Source organism: Ictidomys tridecemlineatus, chromosome 3 (genome assembly GCF_052094955.1).
Source record: "Ictidomys tridecemlineatus isolate mIctTri1 chromosome 3, mIctTri1.hap1, whole genome shotgun sequence".
NCBI classification, from domain to species: domain Eukaryota; kingdom Metazoa; phylum Chordata; class Mammalia; order Rodentia; family Sciuridae; genus Ictidomys; species Ictidomys tridecemlineatus.
The window spans coordinates 86495826-86519288 of NC_135479.1; the positions used below are offsets into that span (position 1 = coordinate 86495826).

At 42.1% G+C, this 23463-nt stretch overlaps 1 protein-coding gene across 1 annotated transcript in view; it reads left to right on the forward strand.

Moving 5' to 3' along the window:
* Clstn2 (calsyntenin 2) overlaps nucleotides 1-23463 on the forward strand; it is a 573808-nt gene that overhangs the window by 224108 nt on the left and 326237 nt on the right. The window lies entirely within an intron of this gene.

Here is a 23463-nt window from a genome sequence, read left to right on the forward strand (position 1 = left end):
TGCACTTGACTTGCTTTGGAGATGTGTTGTGAAACCTCTGAGAAGCCAGGCTAAGGCCTTATAGCTATGGTTACATTCTGTGTGTGTCCTAGATCAGCCCAAGGTGTCAATGCCGTGTGCCTCTTCTCACTTCTTGTATGAATTCTGTATCTCTTTGCGGTTCCCCCCATCATATTGCCACGAAGGCAAAAAGCTCTTTCTTCATAATGGTAAGTTGCTGAAGTAGCCCCTGAAGTCGGAGTTAAACTAGTAACGTTGTTAAGAACATTTTTATCTTACTAACCCATAGACATGGTAAAATATGTGTCATGCTGTCACCACAACTCATGGATCAAGGATAAGTTGAGAATTGTCGCTTATTACCCTGGCAAGAGAAAAAGGTAAAGAAAAAGGATGAGGAAATATTTGCTAAGGGTAGGACAAGATCAGGCCCTTGAACTTAAATATGTATGTGGCTCTTGGAGGAGGAATCAGAAGGAAAAAAAAGTTTCCCTCTTTATCTTGTGGCTAGAGAGCTTTCCAACTATTATCAAGACTACTATAGCTCCCTTCTGACCCCCTGCAAGCATGGGGTCCCAGGACGGGTACGTGCAGGGTATCACTATTTCACATGTTTCTACAGATTTGGGCAAAGACAAGGAGATGGGGGATGGGTAGAAGGGATTGGACAAAGAATTTCTGAAGATCCCTGCTTTGTGAGTAATATTGTTAACATTTTATAACTGTCAGAAGAAAGACAGGAAATTTAATGAAAGTATTCAAAATTTCCAGAAGATTGCTTTATGATGGATGGGTGCCAGGCAGAGGTTTTCACCATGATGAAGTCTATTTTTTCTGACAGTTTGTCTGCTTCACTATGAGCCACTTGGGCAAGAAAAAAGTGGGCTCTTTTGCACTTTTAAAAGATAAGTTTTGGGCAGGCCCCTTTTTCATTATGGAACATTATAAAGTAAGGAGGGGTGGGGTAGGTTCCAGTCAGCATTATGTGAAGATAAACCCAAAAGCATCCTTGAAGACAAAAGGAAGACACTCTAGACTCTCAGAGGCTCTATCTTACTTCCATGGGGGTTTAGAATCCGGGTACTTTAAAACATCTTCCAGATATCCTTCAACCAATCACCTATGCAATCTTTTCCACTAAAGAGGAGGCTTCTTCCCCAAACCTTCTGGGCCAGCCTCAGGATACTCCAACTTGTCCTTTCTTGGAGATAACTAATAGGTATTGGGATTAATCATCAATTCTTAGCAACCCTTGGAAAGGAGATTTTTAAACAAATATTATTCAAAATGTTTGGGTCATAGAAATGTCTGTGCATTTAAAAACCAGTCAAGACATTTAGAAATTGGAAGATTTAACATTAAAAAATGAGGATTCCAATTTATCTTGGTTAATTGGATCTGAAATACAGAGCTGAATTGTGGCTTCCTCCACATCACATGCCCATTGCAGCAATGCCCCTGTCTCAAAGCTCCTGTGGAGAGGCCTTTCAACCATTCAGCTCATTCAGCTTTTATCAAGTGTGTGACTCCTTGGAACATAACGGAGTAAACTAAAGGGAAGTAAACTGATGACATTAAGTCATTTCGGTGTAATGAGGCTAACACTATAAAAGATGAGGGATGTGTCTGACTATTCATTATGTCAACCCTTAATGCTCTCATCCAATTCCGAGCAGAGAAGCTGAAGTCTACAGTAGTTATAAGCTCTCTGATGTACAAACCAGAGTAGAGCAATAAAATTTTCAAGAAAATATGATATTTAAAATCTTATGTTTACAAAAGATTATTTAACTTTCTGAGTTGTAGGGCTAAAGGACAATTAAGTTCTACCTGAAAGTTCACCAAAGGATTTGTTAAATCAGAAGCCCATCAAACATGAATTTGTATTCTGACCATTGGATATGCCCACAGTTTTTCGGATTCATCTTGAAACCGAGGTTCATTCCTAAGCCAAGCCCTGAGTAGTTATTTCCAACTAAAGACAATTTCTGTACTCCAGGTATTATTTGCAGCTACCCTAAAAAAAAAAATCTAGCTTAATGCATCAAAATGTAATCTTCTGAGTTTGTAAGAATAAAAAATAAAGGTGCTTTCTAGAATGGTCAAAGCTATTTTTCTCAATGTTATTTATGATAAGCTCCAGGACAGGACACAGGCACTAGCCATCCATCCATCCATGCTGCAAGCATTTATTTTAAAACATTTATCTTAAAAAGAAAATACTGGAGATTTATTTCAGATCTCTATCATTCTCATAAAATTGAAAAATTCATATCTGTCGGCTCTATCACTCCTCCAAGTCAACAGAAGCTTTTAGTCTCCCCCCACACACTCCCCACCCTTATCAGCCACTCATGCATCGAGGGGCAGTTTTCTTCCACTTTCCCTAGGGTCTTCATTTTCAATTTAGCCCATGAGGTGAGCCATAAGCTTTGTGGAAGACAGTAGCCTCTATCATTTTTGCTCTGTCTTGTTTCTCTTATCCATTCCTCCTCTTTAAAAACTTATTTTTGGCACAAAAAAATCTTACATATATATTCTGCTGTAATCTCATTTACAATCATCTGCAATGGCTAATGATAATCGCAGATGATTGTCATTTAAATAAAAGTTGTCATTGCATTGTGCACATAGTGCAAAATGCAGGGATATCAAACAGCCTTTATATCGCCTGCTCGTGACATAATAAGCATTGAATATAGAAAATGTGAAAAATGTAGTGAAACACACACAAAAAAGCAAAGGCATTAACAGTTCAGTGTATTTCCTTTCAGTCACTTTTCTACTTTTTTAAAAATTATGATCCCATCTCATAGTACATTAAAATTTCATATTAACATTATTTAGTTAAATAACACTAATAATACCATGTACCAAATGAAATAAAACAATTAAATCAACCAGTTTAATAATATTAATACTTGCCCTATTTTTCCCACTAAAATAAAGGGAATATATCATTTTATTAAATATTCTTCTGCAGCTATTTAAAATGGCTATGTGAGTTTTAACTTAATGAGTAATTCTAAGGCTTACCATTCTCTAGCTGATGGGAAATTTGTCTGCTTTCATTTCTTTGTTATGGCAACATGTGCCCAGATCTCAGATTCTGTCATTTGGATAGATTTTTTTCATGATTGGAATGAATTGGCCAAGCGTTTTAAAGTTGCTGAAATGTGTTCAATTGCTCTCCTGAAAAGTGTGAGTCTTCGATCTTATTACACCCATATGAGTCCTTGTTCCCTGAATCACATAGGAGTCATTTTGATGGTATGATTTAGGGATGGTACGGCAGAGTAGCCTCCCTGTCATTATCTGTCAAATAATACAGGCTTTCCAACATTGTTGGATGGAATTTAAAGCCTGTCTATGACACGGGTTGCGATGATTCAAACGTGGAAATTTGACAACTTTGAGTTTCATTTTCCAGACCCTCCTCCCTGCTTATGTCACTGAGGAGACCCCTGACTCATATTGAGGCTGCTGCATAACTTGCCCAGTATCCCAGAGCAGACCAGCGTGGGCTGGAATGGGTTCCCTGTCCCCTCTGATACTGCCTTTTGATCCCTGCCCCACCTGAACAGGAAAACCTCCCTCAAATTTCAGTGGAGTCTCAATTCTCAGCCCAGAGTGTGAGCTCCATAGACTTGACCTTCTTAGAGAATCAGATACAGAAAAATCCTTGAGTAATAATGGAAATCCTGTCCACTGCATGGCAAAAAAATGATAATGAAAGCCAAGCTGGGCACACCGTGAACTTATTAATTTCTACACGTGCCCCCACTGAGGCCTGTTAGGATACTGTGGAGACTTTTAAATTTGAAGGGAATTAGATTGCCTTTCAGAGATAATAGAACTGCTCATTTGTCTACATTGGGCCGGTCTGGACTTGTCTTTTGTAAGGACAGGGCTGCAGAGAATGATCAGGCATAATTGGCTGGCTTCTCAGGCTGGGTGAGTCTCTGAAGGCTGCCCAGACAATTGCCTCAGACATGATTTGGCCTGGTTTGATTAGCTGGTTAGTGCTGGTTACAGTAGGAACGGCTCTTTCTTCCATAGTTAACTCTACTGTCTACCTGCCCTGCTCTCTTTGGGTGGGCCTGCCTGGGGGCCTTGTTCCTACCTCAGACCCTACAGATGCCTAATGGCAGAGACCCACCCAGGGCTCCAGGTAGCCATGATGTGTCATGGTGAGAGGGAAAGCCCTAGGTTTTAACTCTTTTTTAAAAATTTAATTCTGTCGTTTTATTAAGTCGACAGAAAATGTTATACATTTTTATTATGTTCAATATGGTATTTTGAAGCATAGGGGCATATACTGTGGAATGGATTAATCTAGCTAATTGGCAGATGCATTACCTCGCACAGTTATCGTTTCTGTATGTTTGCATGTAAAATCCACTCTCTTTACATTTTTCTAAGAATGCAATGCATCAGGGTTAACGATCACCTTGCTGTCTAATAGAGTTCTTGAAATGTGTTCCTCCTCACTAACTGCCATTATATATTCTCCTCCCTCGGCACCCTGGATTCTACCACTGTGCCTCTGTACTTCTATAAGATCCACCTTTTTATATTCCACATGAGTGAGGTCATGTATCATTTGTCTTTCTGTGCTGGGTATTTTCACATACCAGACCCAGATTATTTTACATTTCTGCTCTGTCTCTTACTAGCTTTGCCATCTCAGATAAGTCACCAAACTCCTCTAAGGGAGGAATTCAAAAATGGGAGGCAATCAGAGTACCTACTCCTGGGATTGATATGTGGATTAAATAAGATATTATTGCAAAGAGCCTAGAGTCCTCTCTGGCAGCCAGAAGATACACAGTGACTCGCAGTTCTGATAGTCATAGCAATGGTAATAATGAGAATCATCAGAGCAATTGTGATTCTTGTTATTATCAATAAGCCACAAGTGTTTGCTTCATTTTCATTGTAATCAGTGGCACAATTATAATCTGTGATGATGATGCTAAAGAAAGAAGAAAAGTAATTTTGGAGTGTTTCTAAGTCTTAAGATAGTCATACGCTTGTAGCATTAAGCTAAATTTCCTTGGTATTTAGTTATGTGATGGTGCAGGGACAATCAGTTAAATGATGTAGGAGAAAGTAGTTTAAAAATTGTGTGCAACTCTACAAATAAATATTAGTTAGTTGCAATGAATTTCATTACATTCTACCTGTAATCCATCCTTGCGGAGTACTCTATTACTTGTGAAATACATTTTCAGACTGTCACAAACCATGTGCCTTTTGATTATAAACACATGAAAACACACACATACACACACACACACACACACACACACACACACACACACACACACGATGCTTTCCAACTTTGAAACAGGGAGGTCAGCTATCACCAGCCTGATTTGCAAATAAGGACATTGAGACCGAGGTACATTTTGTGAACTCTGCAAGGTCACCTCCTCAGCATGGGTCAGCCCTGCCATCCATTCCAGACTCTCAGCCTCTAGTGTTGGCCTCTGTCTTCTCTGCTAGGGATCCAGTGTGGGTGACATATGTCATTGGCATAGGGGATTGACCTGGTACCCAGACGATAGGAAAGCCAGCTGAATGCTACGTCCTTCCCCTTTGAGTTCTCTTTCCATCTTTCTGATTGTGTCCAAGAGAAAGATGCAGCTTTGGAGGGCCGAGACATCGTCGGCACCTGCTGATCTCTCAAGAGCAGGCTCTATCACAGAACCTTCTATAGGCAACAACACAACTAGAGTCTGAATGACATTTTACGTTATTTATTTATTTATTTATTTATTTATTTAAGATAGAGTGAGAGAGAGGAGAGAGAGAGAATTTTTAATATTTATTTTTTAGTTCTTGGTGGACACAACATCTTTGTTGGTATGTGGTGCTGAGGATCGAACCCGGGCCGCACACATGTCAGGCGAGCGCGCTACCGCTTGAGCCACATCCCCAGCCCCATTTTACGTTATTTAGTTTACTTTTATTTAAGGCAGATATTGCTGGTTATTCCTTTCAGGCATTTCTTATTAAATAAAGTCATATGACTTTTAAAACATTTCAATTTGAAGGAAAAAAATGTGTGCAAATAAATATGTAGTAGTTTATGGCAGCAGCAAAAAACCAGGAAAGGAGTCTGTGAGTGAGTACTAAGTAGGACAGGGTGGAACAACCTATCTGAGGGTGAGCTCCATCATCCAGTGCCCTCAGGCCCACCTGCAGGGACCCAGCTCTTCAGTCTCTCCTGCACTGTGGCTCTCCCAGCTCCAGCCTGAGCAGCAGAGAAGTCACCTCTATCAGCCTTTGCATCAGAGCTAGTTGGTGTGGGGATCGTCAAGGAGGCTGGAGATCAGCTCTGCTCTCTGTGCAGTCACTTGGCCTCAACCCAGGTCAATCCTTAGCCTTCGCTGCAGACAGTCATGTTCAGACCTGCCTGAAACCCTCAGCCTGGGATGCTACCCCAGGCCCACAGAGCTGGAATCAAGAATAAGTCAGGAAAAACACGAACTAATATCTGTTCATGCAAACACGTGTGAAAATCACTGAAACAGAAAAAAAAAAAAAAGAGTAAGCCAGAATTCACCCATTCCCCTACAGTTTTCTCTTTACACCTAAATACACACCTTTAATTAATGTGGATCATGGTATATAGGGTGCCAAGTCTTTGTCTTCTCACTGTCTACAGATATTTTCTAAACTTAATAAAGCATGTTCAAAACTGCCGAAGACCAGCTTTAAATCTATGGCACAGAAATATACCATAATTTATTTAACCAGTCCACTATTTCTAGACCTTTAAGTTATTATACATAATTTTCCTTTTTTTAAAAAAAAAAAAAAAAGAATTCTTCCACGGTCAGCTTTGACTGAAAGGCCTTCCTTCGGTAAGCCTAGGAGTAGGAATTTTATTTTTGTGGTTTAGTTCATAGACAGTGACTCCAAACAGATGTGTTCTTCTTTCAGTGACAGACTGAGACTGTGCCCCCGAATGTTCTTGCTGATGAGATCCACCATGGCCAATTTCATGGCAGCTGGTGGGGTTCAGATTAGACAGAAGAGTAACGAGGGAGCGCATACAGTTGGCCACCTGTCCCCATGTCCCAAACTCTGGGCCTCCCTGCCTGTGAGCAGGTCTCCACCCTAACTAGGGGACTCTGATCCAAGGGCTTCTGCTTGTAGCAAGAGGTGACCTAGGAGCTCTCGGGGAGCAGAGCTGACATTGCTTTAGAGCTGAGGACAATTGAGGGGGCAGAGGACAGCAGCCAGTGAGTCACCCGGAAGACTGGTGAAGTTGGTGCTTGTGACCCCTGGAGAGAGGACACTGGAAGGTCATCTGCAGCCCCCAGGAGCAGCAAGGCCCTGGTGACGGCCATTCCCCTGGCCTGATTCTGTTGGCGCTGGAGGGGTCACCGGGCAGACTGGGGGAGGGAGCCCTGACCCAGCGTCACTCTGGAATGAAAAGGATCGATTGGGCACTGTGGCTTTGGTCTCTTTCTCCTGCCAGTCTGACAGCCTCCAGCCAGTGATTGACATGGGGTTAAGGGGCACTCCTGGGGACCTCCCCGCCACTCCACTCCTTCCCTTCACACTTTATATTCCTCTCTCCTCTCAGCTGAAGGCCAAGTGGCTCAGGAGGCCGATCTCTGCTCCCCTGGTGTGGTCTGGACCATTCACACAGTCCTTGGGCCCAGAAGCCTAGAGTGCTTGCCTTGCTGATAAGGGAACAAGACATGACCCCTGCATGGAGATCATGGGTGGCCCCTTTCTATGGGAGGCAGGTGATGGCTGGAGGGAGAGTGAGAAGCTCCCAGATCCAGGAATTTGGGGACTTTGTCCTTCTCGTCTCCTCTCATCTGTCACAGATCTTTCCAAATCTTTCCTCTCGTGAACTCTCATCCTCTTTCCTTCCTCCCCAGTCGTTGGCTCACAGAGACCCTGAAGCTTCCCGTCCACGCAGACTCTGCCACTGAGCTGCTTTAGATTTTGTTTTGTTCTTCATTCTCTTGAAGTTCAAGGCCATGTGTGGTTTGGCCAAGTGGCAGCTCAGCCTTGGGGAGTTTGGGAGGGCTCGTCTCACCTGGAAGACTCTGCCTGCACTTCTCCATTGTGGGCACCACCTGGGCCCCGGGGCTCTCCATGGGGCCCGGGTGAAGAGAGCTTGTTGGCAGCAGCTGCAGACCCTGTGCAGTCTGCTCACACCAAGCCCCTCCTGTTCCGAGTGGCAGAGGTGGCCTCTGAGGAAAGGAAGGCAGAGGAGGAAAGCTGAAGGAGTATTCTCCCAGGGGGACCTGGAGGAGGGACTCAGAGAAGAGCATGGTGGACCCACAAGGGCCTTGGCTCCATAGTCTCAGTGGCAGTAGGAGAAGAGGAAGAAGAGGAAGTGGGGACTGCCACAGTAATCCACCAGGGGCCCTGACCCAGGGCCCAGGACTTTCTCAGTGAGCAGTCTCCAGGTGGGTCCTGCACTAGGTAAAACTCATGTTCAAGGGATAACCAGTGGATATTTGTAGACCTTCTCCATCACTAAGGCCGGAGAGGAAGGGGCATTCAGGGAGGCAGCCACCTTAGTTTGCTTGGGATTAAGGGGTTTCATGGGATGTAAAGCTTTCAGTGCTAAAACTCAGAAGGTCGTGAGAGATGTGGAGTCCGGGTGTAGAATGCTTGGGCTCTGGCACTAGGAGATAGTTCGAGAGAAGCCCATGAATATAGGAATGTCACGTTTGCTGGAACCCCAAGTTAAGGACAATACTCTACTAAAACAAGATGAAAAGTGGACAATGAAATAAAAGATAATAGCCAGACTTCTGCCAGCCCATATGGTGGCTGGGCAAATTGGAAACAGGTGCTCCTTCTTACAGATGGACACTGTCCCACGCCAGAGCGCACAGCTTGGCAAGTGGAGAAAGAGGTGGTTTTCATTCCCCACTTGTCCCCTCAGTCCTCCATCCTCGGATCAGAGACAAACTTGCATAATGCAGCTCCGAAAATTTGCTAACGTTTATTGTTACTCCACACAAGACACTGTGTTACAAACACTGAATCATTGAATTTTTACAACAGTCCTCTAAAACAGGCATTATCATTATCTCTACTTTATAGAAGGAGAGACTGAGGTTAAACCTGATCATATAGTTTGCTGAAAACACCATTGTAATGAAGTTGTAATTCCAACCCAGATGTCTCAGTTAAGTATGGCTGTGCCATCGTCACACCAAAACTTAGGAGCATAGCAAACGGCGGCCATTAATTCTCTCTCATTAGTCCACCTACTGATGGGGCAGCTGCGCTGATGCGAGCTGGGCTCAGCTGATCATCGCTGGCTACCAGCAGCCCGTGTGTGGGCTGCAGGCTGGTTGATTTAGGGCGGCCTTGGCTTGGGTGACACTGTATTCTTCTCGTAAGCTAGTGTGATGTCCCTATCATGATTGCTGAGAAGCCAAAAAGTAAAGAAATGTGCAGGCAGTTTTGCAAGCGGCTGCTGTAACGAGTTTGTTACTGACCCCCTGTGAGAGCAATATCTCGAAAGCACTCCCAGGGTTGGTATGGTAAAGAGCATGGTGGGATGACACTGGGGTCACTGGCGCAATCGTTCTACCCAGTCTGCCTGTGGGCTACAAGAATTCACATTCCTCCTCATGCAAACAATGCTTCTCATTACCCTGGGATCCCAGGAGGTTGCAACCAATCCTGGTGTGGAGTTTGCAACCCAGAATTTTGTGATGTTCGTGAAGGTTGTATACAGTGAGTCTTGATTCAGAGACCTGTGAAAATTAAAAAAAAAAAAAGTCATCTTCCCATACAGACTGATCAGGAGAAGGAAAAATTCAACTAACCCCTTTCATTCAAAGAGGAGAAGCATGAGAAGCATACAGCAAGCACTAGCAATGTTGAGATTCTGCTGGGAAACGTTGTCAGGTCCCCCTCCTTTCGAGGATGTTTGTGCCCCCCAGGGCGAGTGGACATTATCCATTATTCTCTGATGCTCCCTGTGACCCAGTCCTCTTTTGTGGTCTTTTAATTCTGCTTCCTCACAAGCCTGGGGGATTCAAGGGGAGTTGACATCCCACTCTTGCAGCCAGGATCCTGGACTCAGTCGTTGGGGAAAATCTCAATTTTTGTCCCATGTCAGTGTCCAGGACTCTGTCTAGCCTCAGTGAAAGAGGTGGCCACACCCAGAACACTAAAATCAGGGCTCCTTAGACAAGAAATCAGGAAAAACAAGAAAACACTTTTCTTGTTGTTGTTGGGAAAACAATTCAGAAGATCCAAGCTGGAAGATCCCAGAATATCCAGGCTCCAAATCTATAATGTACCAAATCTATAATGTAAGAATGATACCCAACACATTTAGAATGTTTTCTCTTTCATTGCTCATGCTGGGCAAATTCCAAGCCACGTGACCCAGACCCCTCTCTCCCTAAGCCCAAGTTGTGGGGACTGCAAATGAGGCTTCCATGATACGTGAAAATCACAGTTATGGATGCTGGATCAGCAGAGGGAGGGAAGGCAACTGGTCCTAGAGAGAAGACCTGTCTACAGGGGAGAGAGTGTAAGTGGTCCCTGTCCCATATCCTTAGTTCCCAAGTGGTCCCCGTGTCCTGGTGATCCTGCAGACCCATGAAGTCATCCTCATTCATAATTTATGCCTCCGGATGTCCTCTCCTGAGATGACCATGCCTTTGTTCCTACAATCCAAGGAGGTCTAGTGAAAAACACCTGTTGGCATGGTTACCGGATGCAGGGGGCCTGGGTACCATCTGAGCTACTGGAAAATAAAGGTGCTGAGAGAACAGGTAAGTGGGCCCTAAAAAGAATGAACTGAGAATTTGAAAACATTTAGGAAATCCTCTTGAAACATCCTGACTGGTAATCACAGCAAAATGAAGGATGATTGAAAAATCAGCACCCACTCGCGGTAATTGGACCATGTGATGGCCAAGCTTAGACAAGTTAATACCAATTCGGATCCCTTCTCCAGAAGCAGTGGCTATGGCCTGCAGCAGTGACCATGCTGAAATTGAAGCCCACCGCAAACATTAATTAGGAGCACGAACTTATAAGGTCAGTGATTCTACTTTAATAGGAATTGGGGGCTGATGAACGCAAGTCCTAAATGTCTTAGGCTTGTTTGAGATCCCGAATCATAGGACAGGAGTCTGAGCAGGCATTTATGGGGCCCTGTGCTTGGCAGAGTGCTCAGGGTGAGATCGCTGAATACCTTGGCGTGAGTTCAGAGCTCGATTTTATTATCTTGTAGCTGCCTGTAATCACAGACGAGGCATCAAAGGCCAGCTGTCCCCCATGAACCTTGACAGTCTATATAAACTAATTACTTTTTTATGAGCTATCCTTTCAGAGGTTTGGAGAGAGGGCCTGTTAAGCCAAATTCAATATGATCCACAAACTTTAAAAATTATTATTATTTATCTAAGTTCCAGTTGAGCTCCACGGCAAATGACATCCCTTGCAATGGTTGGCTTGGGTGGCCCTGGACGTCATTAAAATACGATACTTTGCATCTTTTAATGGGAAGGTGAGTCCCGTGATGGCAGAGCTTCTTTATGCTCATTAATAATATCAAAGGCATATTTTTGAAGCGCAGAAAGAGAAGAACAAAACAACCCTGGGCATGAGCAGGGTGTGGGCAACAAGGCCAGGAACTTTGCAGTCTATGCTCCTCAGTCCAGAGCACCTCTGGCACTTTCCCTTCTAGTATGACTCTCTTGAATGTGGCGAGCCACCAGATATAAACTCACTGCAGTGTGTCCCTCCTGGGGCCATTCCTCCCTGCTCTCTGGGGCCACCAGCTGTGAGGCCTACTGTACTGACCCGCCTCCCTGTGATGAGGCTCCACACCAGGTCACTTGCAATGGGAGGACCACACCATTGGGAAGTGTCCTGCTTCTGCATCTGCCACCTGGTTGTCACTGACTGCACCATTGTGCCCAAAGGTCCACCAAAAGGCTGGCCTGCCTCTGGGTCAACCCACCTGACCTCTCCCCTCTCCCCAGCCAGGAGAAAAAGGCCTCGCCCTTCTCCTGGTCTACGCTTGCTCAAGGGCTCCACGGACAACCCCTGTCAGGACAGGTGCTCTCTCGTTTTCCTATGGAGTCCTTCCTTTCCAGAGCTGGGTGGGGGCTCCCAGGTTCTAAGAACGGGTGCTGTGTTCAAATTCAGGCTCAAGTCGCAGCAGCCAGCCGATTCTAACTTCTGTATCTCCGTCTCGTCTCTTTTTTCCATGTTTTCATTTGTGCATGATAATTCTGCACAGAGGTGGGTTTGCTGGATGTTCACATGTGCACATATATCACGATACCATTGGTCCATAGTGTTCCCCCGTAGTTCCCTTTTTCTCCCCCTCCTCCCTCCCCTGGTCCTTTTTCTCTACTTTTCTCCCTCAGATTGTCATGAGAATTCCCGCCACCCCTACCCCCCCACACACACTTTTCTTTTCCTTTTTCCTCTGTAGCTTCCATATATGAGAGAAAATAGGAACCTGGACTTTGTGAGTTTGGGATGTGGCTCGGTTGTTAAGTGCCTCTGGGTTTAATCCCCAGTACAAAACACACACACACACCACATACACACACACACACCCCACATGCACACATGCACACACACCCCACACATGACACACACACATACCCCACATGTACACACATACAACCACACACACACACACACACCACACACACACACCCCACATGCACACACATACAACCACACCCCCCACACACACACACCACATACACACACACCCCACATGCACACCCATACAACCACACACACACACCACACACACACACCACACACACACCCCACATGCACACATGCACACACACCCCACATGCACACACATACAACCACACACACACACCACACACACACACCATAGGCACACATGCACATACACCCCACATGCACACACATACAACCACACACACATACACCACACATACACACACACCACACACACCACACACACACACCCCACACACACCCCACACCTGCACACATGCACACACACCACACATACACACACACACACACACACACACACATACTTAATTTTCTTTACCCATTTATCTAACAATAGCCATGTAGGCTGATTTCATAATTTAACTATTGTGACACATACACACCACACAGACACACACACATACCACATACACACAAACACACACACACACACACACACACACACACAATTGTCTTTACCCATTCATCTACTGATAGCCATGTAGGTTGATTCCATAATTTAGCTATTGTGAACTGTGCTGCTACAAACACGGAAATACATGTATTACTATAGTATGGTTTTAATTCTTTAAAGTATCTATCTCCTAAGTATGTATCCTGCTCACCACCTGGTTTCCATTGTGTGCAAACTTCCCCCCCCACCACCCCACGTCATGTTCAGATTTATGAGTAGAATATCTGAACTGGGAATATGTGAACCTGATTGACAAAGAGGGTCCTGAGTCACACGCTACCCAGTGTGTGCAGCTGGATAGCAGAGGAGTGGCACTTCAGCCCCAGGACTTGGCCCTGCCCTGACACATGTGAAGTGGATTCTTGCCCCCAGTGCTGTCCTCGTGGCTCTTGACTACTGCGGTGCTAGCACTTGCCACTTGACACATCAAGCTACAATTGTGTGCTCCTGAGCCTCTCTTCTCCCTGGTCTGGAGCAGGAGTGTTCCTAGGACTGAACACGAAGTAAGTGTTCAGTTAGTGCTCGCTGACTGAGTGAATGAATGACTTAAGGTTAACATACTACAAGCTCAAGCTGACCTATCATTTTCTCTCACTTCCTTTGACATACTTGCTCCTGGGCTCAACCCCAGGTTCTACAGCCCTTTCAAGGCAGTGTATTTAATTGTCTATTCTTCATACCACGGTGGGTTTGTTTATCCCTATGTCCTAGCAAATCATCTAGGTTAGAAGTCCTCAGTGAGTTTGTGCTGATGTGACTTAGAAAGGCCTGAGCGGTGCATACACTACTCCTAACAGCTCAGGAGTAGGGCTGGGCAACGTGGGAGCTCTAGGAGGTCTCGTCCATGCTCCTTATGTTGCGACCTGCAGGGGCCAACGCTGATTCCTGGTGGCCCTCTGGGGTAGGTGGGAGCAATGTCACTTATGCTTAAAGTAGCCAATGAAAGAAGAGACTTTGCTAAAGGAAATCTGGAAGGGCTGTGATGTACCAAGAATGGCTGCTACATAGCCATTCTTTGGTTTTCTAAAAAATTAAATTCTTTAAGTTTAGGTAATTGTATATTTACATGCAGTTATAAGAAGTAATACAGAGAGACTTCTATCTCATTTCCTTCAGTGGTAACATCTTAAGAAGCTAGAGCCCAGGATCACAGCCAGGAAACTGACATTGATTACCTTGGCATCACCACAGGGCCTGCATGTTATCCTTCTAAGCTTCACCATCTTCCTACCTACTATCTTCTTAATCCCTGGCTCCCTCTTATTTGTTCTCCATAATTTACTCATTTCAAGTGTGTTACAGAATAGACTCACACTGTAAGCAACCTTTTAGAACTGGCTCCTTTTTTTCTCACTAACATCACTCTGGAAATTCATCGGGGCTGTTGCTTATGTGAATTTTATTCATCACACTTCTTTTTTATTGCTGAGCAGTATTCCACAGCATAGATGTACCACAGTTTGTTTAACCATCCATCTATTGAAGGACATCTGAGTGGTTTCCATTTGGAGTTTCAGTGCATAAAACTGCTATAAACATTCTGGTACAAGTTTTTGTGCAAACATAAGTCTTCATTTCTCTAGGATAAATAACAGGAGTATAATTGTTGTGATGTATGATAGTTGCATACATACATAGTGTTGTTGTTGTTGTTGTTTTTTTAAGAAACTGCTAAACTTTTTTCCATAGTGGCTGTACCCTTTTATTTTCCCATTAACAATGTATAAGTGACACAGTTTTTCTGCACCCTCACCAGCATTTGATGGTGTCACTATGTCTGTTGTAGTCATTCAGATGTGTGACGTGTTATTATGGTTTTCATTTGTCCTAGTGGCTAATGAAGTTGGATGTATTTTCCTGTGCTCGCTTGCCATGTGTCCATACTCTTCCATCAAATGTCTCCTGTCTTTTGTTCTAATTGCACTGGGTTTGGGTTTTTTGTTTGTTTTAAAAATATTCTTATCACTGGGTATCAAGAGTTCTTACGTATTCTCAATACTTGTCTTTTATCAGATTTCTGATTGTAAGTATTTCTCCCTTTCTGAAGTTTGTCTTTTCACCTCCCCAACAGCCTATTGCTCAGAGAAAACATTTTTTATTTTGATGAAGTCCAGTTCTATGGATCACACTTTTGGTGTCAAATCTATGAACTCTGCCTAGTGTTACATTCTGAAAATTCTTTCCTATCCCCCCCCAAACATTTCTATGGTTTTACGCTTCATATTTAAGTGTAGAATCCATTTTGAGTTAATTTTTTTATCAGTATCAGGTAAGACACTTAAATGGAGACTACTTTCTCTCTCCCTCTCTATTTCTCTCTTCCTCTCTTTCCTTTCTGCTTATAGATGTCAAATTGGATAAATGGATTACTTCCAAATTATTTTTCTTTTGTAAAATTTTTTTAATTATTCCAGTTCCTTTCCAATGAAATTTTAGAATAATTTTATATATAGCTCCCCCAAATCCTTCTAGTATTTTAGTAAGAACTGAGTTAAATGTGTACTATACAATTTGAGGATAATTACCATCTTTACCTTTTTGAGTCTTCCAATCCATGAACTTGGTATATCTCTCTATTTATTTAGATTTGCACTGAGTTTTTCATTAGTGTTATGTCATTTTAAACACATATTTGTGCATGTTTCTTTTAAGATTCATACCCAAGTATTTAAATTTTTCAATAGCTATAAAAATAGTATATTTGCAGTTTTGTGGTTTATGTGTTTCATTTCTAGAATGTAAAATTGTTTTTATCTTTATGTTTTCATATTTTTATCATGCATCCTTTTTGTATTCAATAGCACTAGGAGGTATTTTTTGGTACATTACTTAGGATTTTCTATAATCAAGTTATCTGCATTTAGGACAGTTTTATTTCTTCTTATCTGATCTGTTGGGGTTTGTGTCCCTTTATTGACTTACTTCACTGACTAGAACTTCCAATATGATACTGAGTAAAAGTGATGAGAAAAGGTAATTTTGCCTTGTACTTGGTCTCATGGGAAAGCATTTAGTCTTTCACTACTAGGTATGCTAACCTGTAGAGTTTTAATAGATGCTCTATTTCAAATTGAGGCACTTTTTCTCCTCTCTTGTTTTCTATTAGGTTAGTTGGTATTATTATTATTATTATTATTATTATTATAAATGGTTCTTTGATTTTATCAAATACATTTTCCCTGTATCCATCAATATGAATGTTATTGTTCTTCTTTGGTTTGTTAATATGGTGATAACGTTGGTTGATTTTCAAACATCCAAACAACCCTGCATCTCTAGAATAAATTTAATTTAGTAATAGTGTAGAATTATCTTTATACACTGCTGAATTCTATTTGCTGACATTTTATTCAGAATTTATTTACCCAAATTCATGAGTGCTGTAGTCTGTAATGTGGTATGCTGGTTATTATTGTCATTTGTATCAGCGTTGTTCCATTTTATGTATTAGGGTAATACCACTTCACCAAATGCATTGAAAATAGTCCCTTCTCTTTTATAAAAAAAAAATTGTGTGGAATTGGTGTTAACCGTTCTTTAAATATTTGGTAGAATTCTTCAGTGAAATTTTCCGCAAATCACTTTGGGAAGTTTTAAAAATATGAATACAATTTTATTAGTATCTATAGGATGCTTCAAATGATCTATTTCATACTGTGTGAATTGTAGTAGGTTGTGATTATCCAGGGATCAGTCCACTTTGTCTAAGTTGACAGATTTATTGTAGAAAATTGATTTTGGTGATCTTTTGGTATCTGTAGGCTCTGTGGTACTTTCTGCTAGTTCACTCCAAATATTATCATCTGTTTTCTCCCTTTGTTGCTAGGCTCATTAGAAATTTTTAAATTTTATTTACAAAGAAATAGCTCCTTATTTCATTGATTATCATTTTATTGATTTATCATTGAGTATCCATTATTTAAAAGTTTTTACTTCATTGATTCTTTGCTCTTATCTGTATTTTTTTTTATTGATTCTACTTGTTTGGGTTTATTGTGCTCTTCTTTAAGATAGACTTGAGGTGGGAGCTTAGATTATTTATTTTCATCATTTCCTCTTTTTCAATGCATACATTTAATGTCATAAAAATTGATCTCAGAACAACTTTATCTATCTGTCCTGCAAATTTTGATCGGTTGTGTTTTTATTTAGTTCAATGTATTGGTCATGTTCGTTTAGACTTCCTCTGTGACTCATGAAGTTGGAAGTGTATTGCAAAGTGTCTGAATGTATGGATATGTTCATGTTATCCTTCTGTTATTGATTTCTAGTTTCATTCTCTTTTGGTCATGGAGTATACTTTGTATGACTTCAATTTGTGAACTTGGTATGGGTTATCTTTGGACATGTTCTGTGGGCACTTGAAAAGATTGCATGTGTGCTGTGTCAATTAGATCCTGTTGGCAGATAATGCTGTTGAGATTTTTTTTATGTCTAGATGACTTTCTGTCTAGTTCTATGAATTGTTGAGGGAGGATGTTGAAGTCTTCAAATATTGCAAACTTGTTTATTTCCCCTTTTAACTCATCTTTTTGCTTCACATATTTTGCAACACTCTATTTAATGCAAACACATAATGACTGCTATGTCTTCTTGATGGATTGACCCTTTAATAATAATATATAGTGTCACCTTCTGTCTCCAGTGATTTTCTTTAACATAAACTTTGTTTATCTGACATTAACATAGCCATTCTCTTTTCCTTGAAATAATGTTTGCCTTATATATCTTACATATCTTTTCCATTATTTTATTTTCAATATTCGAAGTAGATTTCTCATAAATATTCTATTTGATCCTTTTTTTTTGGTCTATTCTGCTAACTTTCACCTATTACTTGTTACATTTGTAATATTAAATTGAATGTAATTGGGGATATGGTAGGAATTTGCTCTGCCATTTTACTTATTGGTGTGTGTCTCTGGGTGTGTTATTTTGTGTATCTCTGTTTTCTTTTCTCTGGCTTCCTGTCATTTGTTTGACTTGTTTTAGAACTCCATTTTGATCTAAATGTAGTGTTTTGAATTTTTATTTTTTTTATAGTCTGTTAGTAGTTATTTCAAGTACTATATATGCACAATTTACCTCACTCCACTTGTATTGCCATTTGACCAAAATTATGCATAGAAAACTTACCTCTCATTACAGTCCTTTCCCCTTTTTTTTAATTTATAATAGAATTCTTTCAAAGATCAGTTCTACACATGTTGAGAGCCGTATCCGTATAATATTTTTCCTTCCACTGTCAAATATAATTTAGAACACTCCAGAGGAGAAAGAAATCCTATTGTGTTTACCCATAGTTTTGCTTATCTTGTTCTTTCCCCTTTACTGATGTTCCAATTCCCTTCTTTGAGAGTTTCTCTCTGTTTTGAAAACTTCCTATACTCCTTCTTTCAGAGTAGGTCTGCTGGTGGCAATTTTCGAAGTTTCCCTTCATCTGAGAATATTTTGATTTTCTCTTCATTTCTGAAGGATATTTTTGCTGAGTATAGAATCGCAGGTTGCTGGGACTTTTTTTTTTTTTTTTTTTACTTTCAGCATTTGAAAAACATTCTTCCCTTCCTCCTGGCACACTTCATCTCTGATGAGAGATTCACTGTCATTCTAACTGCATTCCCCAGTAGGCGAGGTGTTATTCGGGCTGATCTAAATGTTTTTCAGTGTCTTTCATTTTCAGACACTTAATTATAATGTCCTGGTGTGGTGTGGGCTTCTTTGAAGATACCCTGGTTTCGTGTTTATGTAACTTCTTGAATCTATAGGTTTGGGTCTTTCGCCAAATAGGAGGAGCTTTTAACCATCATTTATTTGGAGTACCATTTTTCAGCTCTAATCTGTTTCCTCTCCTTCTGGATGCCAATGGCAACAATGTTGGATCTTTTGTGATAAGTCCCATAGGCTCCTGAGCTTCTGTTGTTTGTTTGTTTTGAAGTCTGTTTTCCTTCTGTTGTTCAGAGTGAGTCTTTCTGTTTTTCTCTGTTCCATGCACTGGTTCTTTTCTTCATTCTGTTGACCAACCCATTCACTGAGTTTTTATGTAGTTCATGTCACTTTTTTAGTTCTGAAATTTCTATTTGACTCTTCTTTATATTTTCTGGTTTGTAACTGGGATTTTCTGATTCTATGCTTGGGATTTCTACTTTTTCTTTAGATTCATTAGTGTTTATAATTGACTAGTCAAGCATTTTTATCATAGTTGATTTAAAAATCTTTGTTAATCCTAGTCCATTGGGGTCCCATAGATAAGGAGACTCGTAAACAGTAGATGTTTATTTCTCACCATCTGGGAGGTTGGTGAGATCAGGGCATTGGCAGATGTGTCTGATGTGGATCCACTTCCGATTCAGAGAAGGCTCCTTTCTTACTGTGTTCCCGGCAGAAAGGATACGGAGGCTCTCGGAGGTCCCTTGGACCAGGGCATCAATCTCCTTCAGGAGGCTCTTCCCTTAGGCCTGATCATCGCCCATGTCTCAACCTGCAAACGCAGTTGCACTGGGAGTAGGTTTCTCCGTACAAATGGAGCCTAGACATCCCATCTGAAGAGAGTGGATAGTTGTCTGTGATCTGTAGGGTGGCACCTAGAGATTATTTTCATTCAGTTTGAGATCTTCCTGGTTCTTGGCACAATGAGTGATTTTCTACCCAAATGAGAGTAATTTTGTATCATGCTCTGAGGCTCTGAATTGTTTTCAAAACTGTTTCAGTTGACTTTTTCTGTCATTTGCTTTGGCAAGGGAAGGGGACAGTTGCTATCTCCTTACTGCCCGCCGGAGGTAGGATTCTGGCTTCTCTACTTAGCCTTCATTGATACTGGGGGGCAAGGTGGGTGGGTGGGGTCTCTTTATTAGTTCTGAGCGGTGATCTCCATCAACTCCATAGTGGCTCAGTTATGGGCAATATTGAAAGTCCTAATTTTCCACTAAGCTTTTTCCTGACACCACTCCAGGGCAGAGGGGAGCAGAGAGCCTCGTTCTTGTCTGGTGAGGATGAACATCCGGGCTCCCCATGACACTATAGGGGGTCTTCGTTGTTGGTCTTGGAGAATGAAAGTCCTTCCTCCTTGCTTGACCTTCTCTTATACCACCCCAGCTACGTGTGGGGCACCTCACTTTGGCTTCATGAAAATGGAAGTCTAGGCCCCCTACACTGTCTTGGCCAGCACAGGTAGAGGTGAGACCACGTTTCCTTACCTTGTGGTTGAGCAGGGTGGATACTTGAAAGTTTTCTGTCCTGAGTGACTGCTAATGTCCAAGTCCTGTGGCTCGAGAGCCCAACCTTTCCTCTTCTGTGCATCAGCTGGCATTTCTAAGTTGCTGTCTCCTTCAGCTCCAGGTTCAAGATACATGAGATTAAAAGAAAAAGAAATCCCAGGGAACTCACCACTAAGCCATTCCTTAGGTCCCCAGGACCCTGGCTGGTCTAGCTTCTTGTGTCCAATTCCCAGAGTCTTCTTAAATTTGTTTTATAGATATACCCAGAGTTTTTAGTTGGTCTGAGTATAAAAAATTATTGGAGCTAATATTTTTCATCCACAAGGGTAAGCCTAAGGCTGCCAGATGGGATCGTTTTCCCAAAGAAGCCAGAAATCCAGGAATTTTTTGCTATTGTTGTTGAATTTCCAATTGTTTTTAAAAAGTCTTTAATTCAGGTTTATCTGTCAAGCTCTGAGTGTACACTCCATAAAAGAAACACCACCACTGGCTGAATTTGATCTCATCCACTGGCTTGTGACATCTGGTTGATGCTGTGGTGGCACTGTGGGTCTACACCGGGAGGTTGGCAAACATCCAGGAAGTTTGTCCTGTTGCCACACTTGTTCAGTCTTGCAGAATTGCTGGTGTGTGCTGCCTGCGAACCGTTGTGGTGAATGGGACGGTCGGGGATCTCTCACTCTGGGGTCATATGAGCAAGCCAACAAAGCACCCTCTTGTAGTGGGTGTCATGGTGGAGACGAGGTTTTGAATGGAGATCTGACTCTGTGGACAGCTCCTAACAGGTCATTTTCCCGACGGTTAGTCATAGGTGACTTTCCACCTGGAGGCAGGTGCCCTGGCTCCAACGATGGCCGAGAGGGACAGAACAGGTGCCTCTTAGCTACATCCGGTTCTGACATCCAGTCATTCTGTCTTAGCTGCTGGTCATTGTCAGAGGCAGCAGAGCTTTTACAAATCGCATGGTAGAGGGAAAAAAATCCCGGGGCATATTGCTAAAGGCCAAGGAGACCAGAGGGCTAAGACCAGATGGAGGTTTATGGCATGAATTGTCCTTGCCTCGCATCCTAGAGATGAGAGCAAAAGGCTGGGACACTTGGCTTAGGGCACACTTGCCTGATCAAACAAGGGTTGCTAAAAGGGGCTTGAAGGAATGGGAACCACTCACCATTTCTAGGGGATAAAGGAGGCTTTCATTTGAGACTTGTTGGTCATCCGAGTGAGAACAAGATAACGAGTCCTGCCTTGGAAAATGCATATGTGATTTCAAGTCCCCTGGAATCTCAGCCAACCTAGTTATACAAAGAAGGGGTACAAAATTAGAGGGGTAGCCAGCAGGGAAAGCTGTTTCTACGTTCATCTATTGTACAGTTTTGAGCTTCTGCACACAGTTTTCATGGTGAAGCCACATTTTGAAAGCCCAGGAATTGACTTTTCTGTTTATATTCATATAACACAGTGTGATCACAATGGCAACGTGGTTGATGAGTTACTTTTAAAAAAAATATTATTTCTCTTCTCCTCTTACACCAGGCCTTTACCATCTCCAAACCTTGAAATCTTCAGAGGCATTGGGCAACTTCACATTTTTTTATGAGTTTCAGCAATAAAAGCAGTTGAGTTACTCAGCTAGGAGAAAGATGATAAATACTAATTGAATTTTACTTTGCAGAATTCTGCAGCTGGAGATAAGGAAGCTTAAATACACGACAAAAACAAACAAATAGCTCCTAGTTTGTTTTCCTGCATGGGTAAATACAACCCCTCCTGGCCTGCGAGCTCTCTTTCCTTCCTCCAAATGTGCAAAGGCCACCGTCTCAGCTTGCCACTGCCAAGGAAGCTGTCCCCACTATGAAATGATTGTTCAGTGGCATTTACAGCAGATTGCAGAGAGGAGAAAGGGCTTGCGGGGTATAGACAGACTCAACCCTGGAATCAGGCTCTTTCATCTCATTAAAGTAATAGCTACTGCCAGGCTCCTGTGGGCCAGGCATTGTACTCAGGGGCTAATATGTGTAATATCTCACATACATTCATCAAGCACAAGAACTTGTAATGATGGCAGTATTTTTGTTTGTTTGTTTTAAGGTTAAGGAAATTTTATCCTCAGAAAGGTTGTGGGATGTGCTGAAATGACAGGTGAATATTGGAGCCACAATTTACATAGATTGGCATCGTTCCTTGTTCAGATCCCTAGTTGTCAACTTGGGGTGACTTCACCCCTCACAAGACCTTCCACAATGCCCAGATACATTTCTTAATTGTCTTAATGGTGGTTGCTATAGCTTCTAGTGGGTGATGACCAAGGATACTCAAAATGTCCTACAATAGACAGACTAGCTCCCCACACCAAAGAATTATCTGGCCCAAAATGTCAACTGGGTTGAGGTTGAGAAAGCCTGGTCTAAGAAGCAGGATGGCTGTATCCATATCTGGTCTGCTCCTTGCTCAGAACATATTCCTTGGCAAATTACTTCCTCTCTGGGAACCTCTGTTTTCTCATGTGTAAAACAAGGGTCTCTATTGACCAGGTGATCACTAAGGTACCTTTGGCCTTTATACCCTCTCAATCCTGGGAAATTTTAGAATTTGACTTGTGGCTCTCAAAGCATTCTTCAAAATCCCTATGAATTGGGCTGATGCTTTCAAATAAAAGTAGAGGAAACTTTTTGGAAGGCATGAGATATATGGACTCACTTTATATATTCTTCAGCAGAACAAAAAAGTCTTTACATCATATTGCATCTGGTCTTAGTAGTTGTATTGATTTTGGCTTCTTACCGTAATTAAGGTACTTACTCTGAACCAGACAATGACTGTCTCCATGGGCTGCCCCAGGGGGGTACTTCATGGTGTGTTGGAGCCTTTGGGGAAGGTAACTGAGCTGAGAGTCAGACGAAGACAGTGTGTGGCCATGACACTGGGTCGTAACCATGCAGATTCTGAAAAACACAGAGGAGACCTCATGAGCCTTACCATGGCGTCAGCCTAGCTGGCCAGTGAAAAAAACATGCCTCAAATCCCCCAAATCATTCCTTAGTAATATGC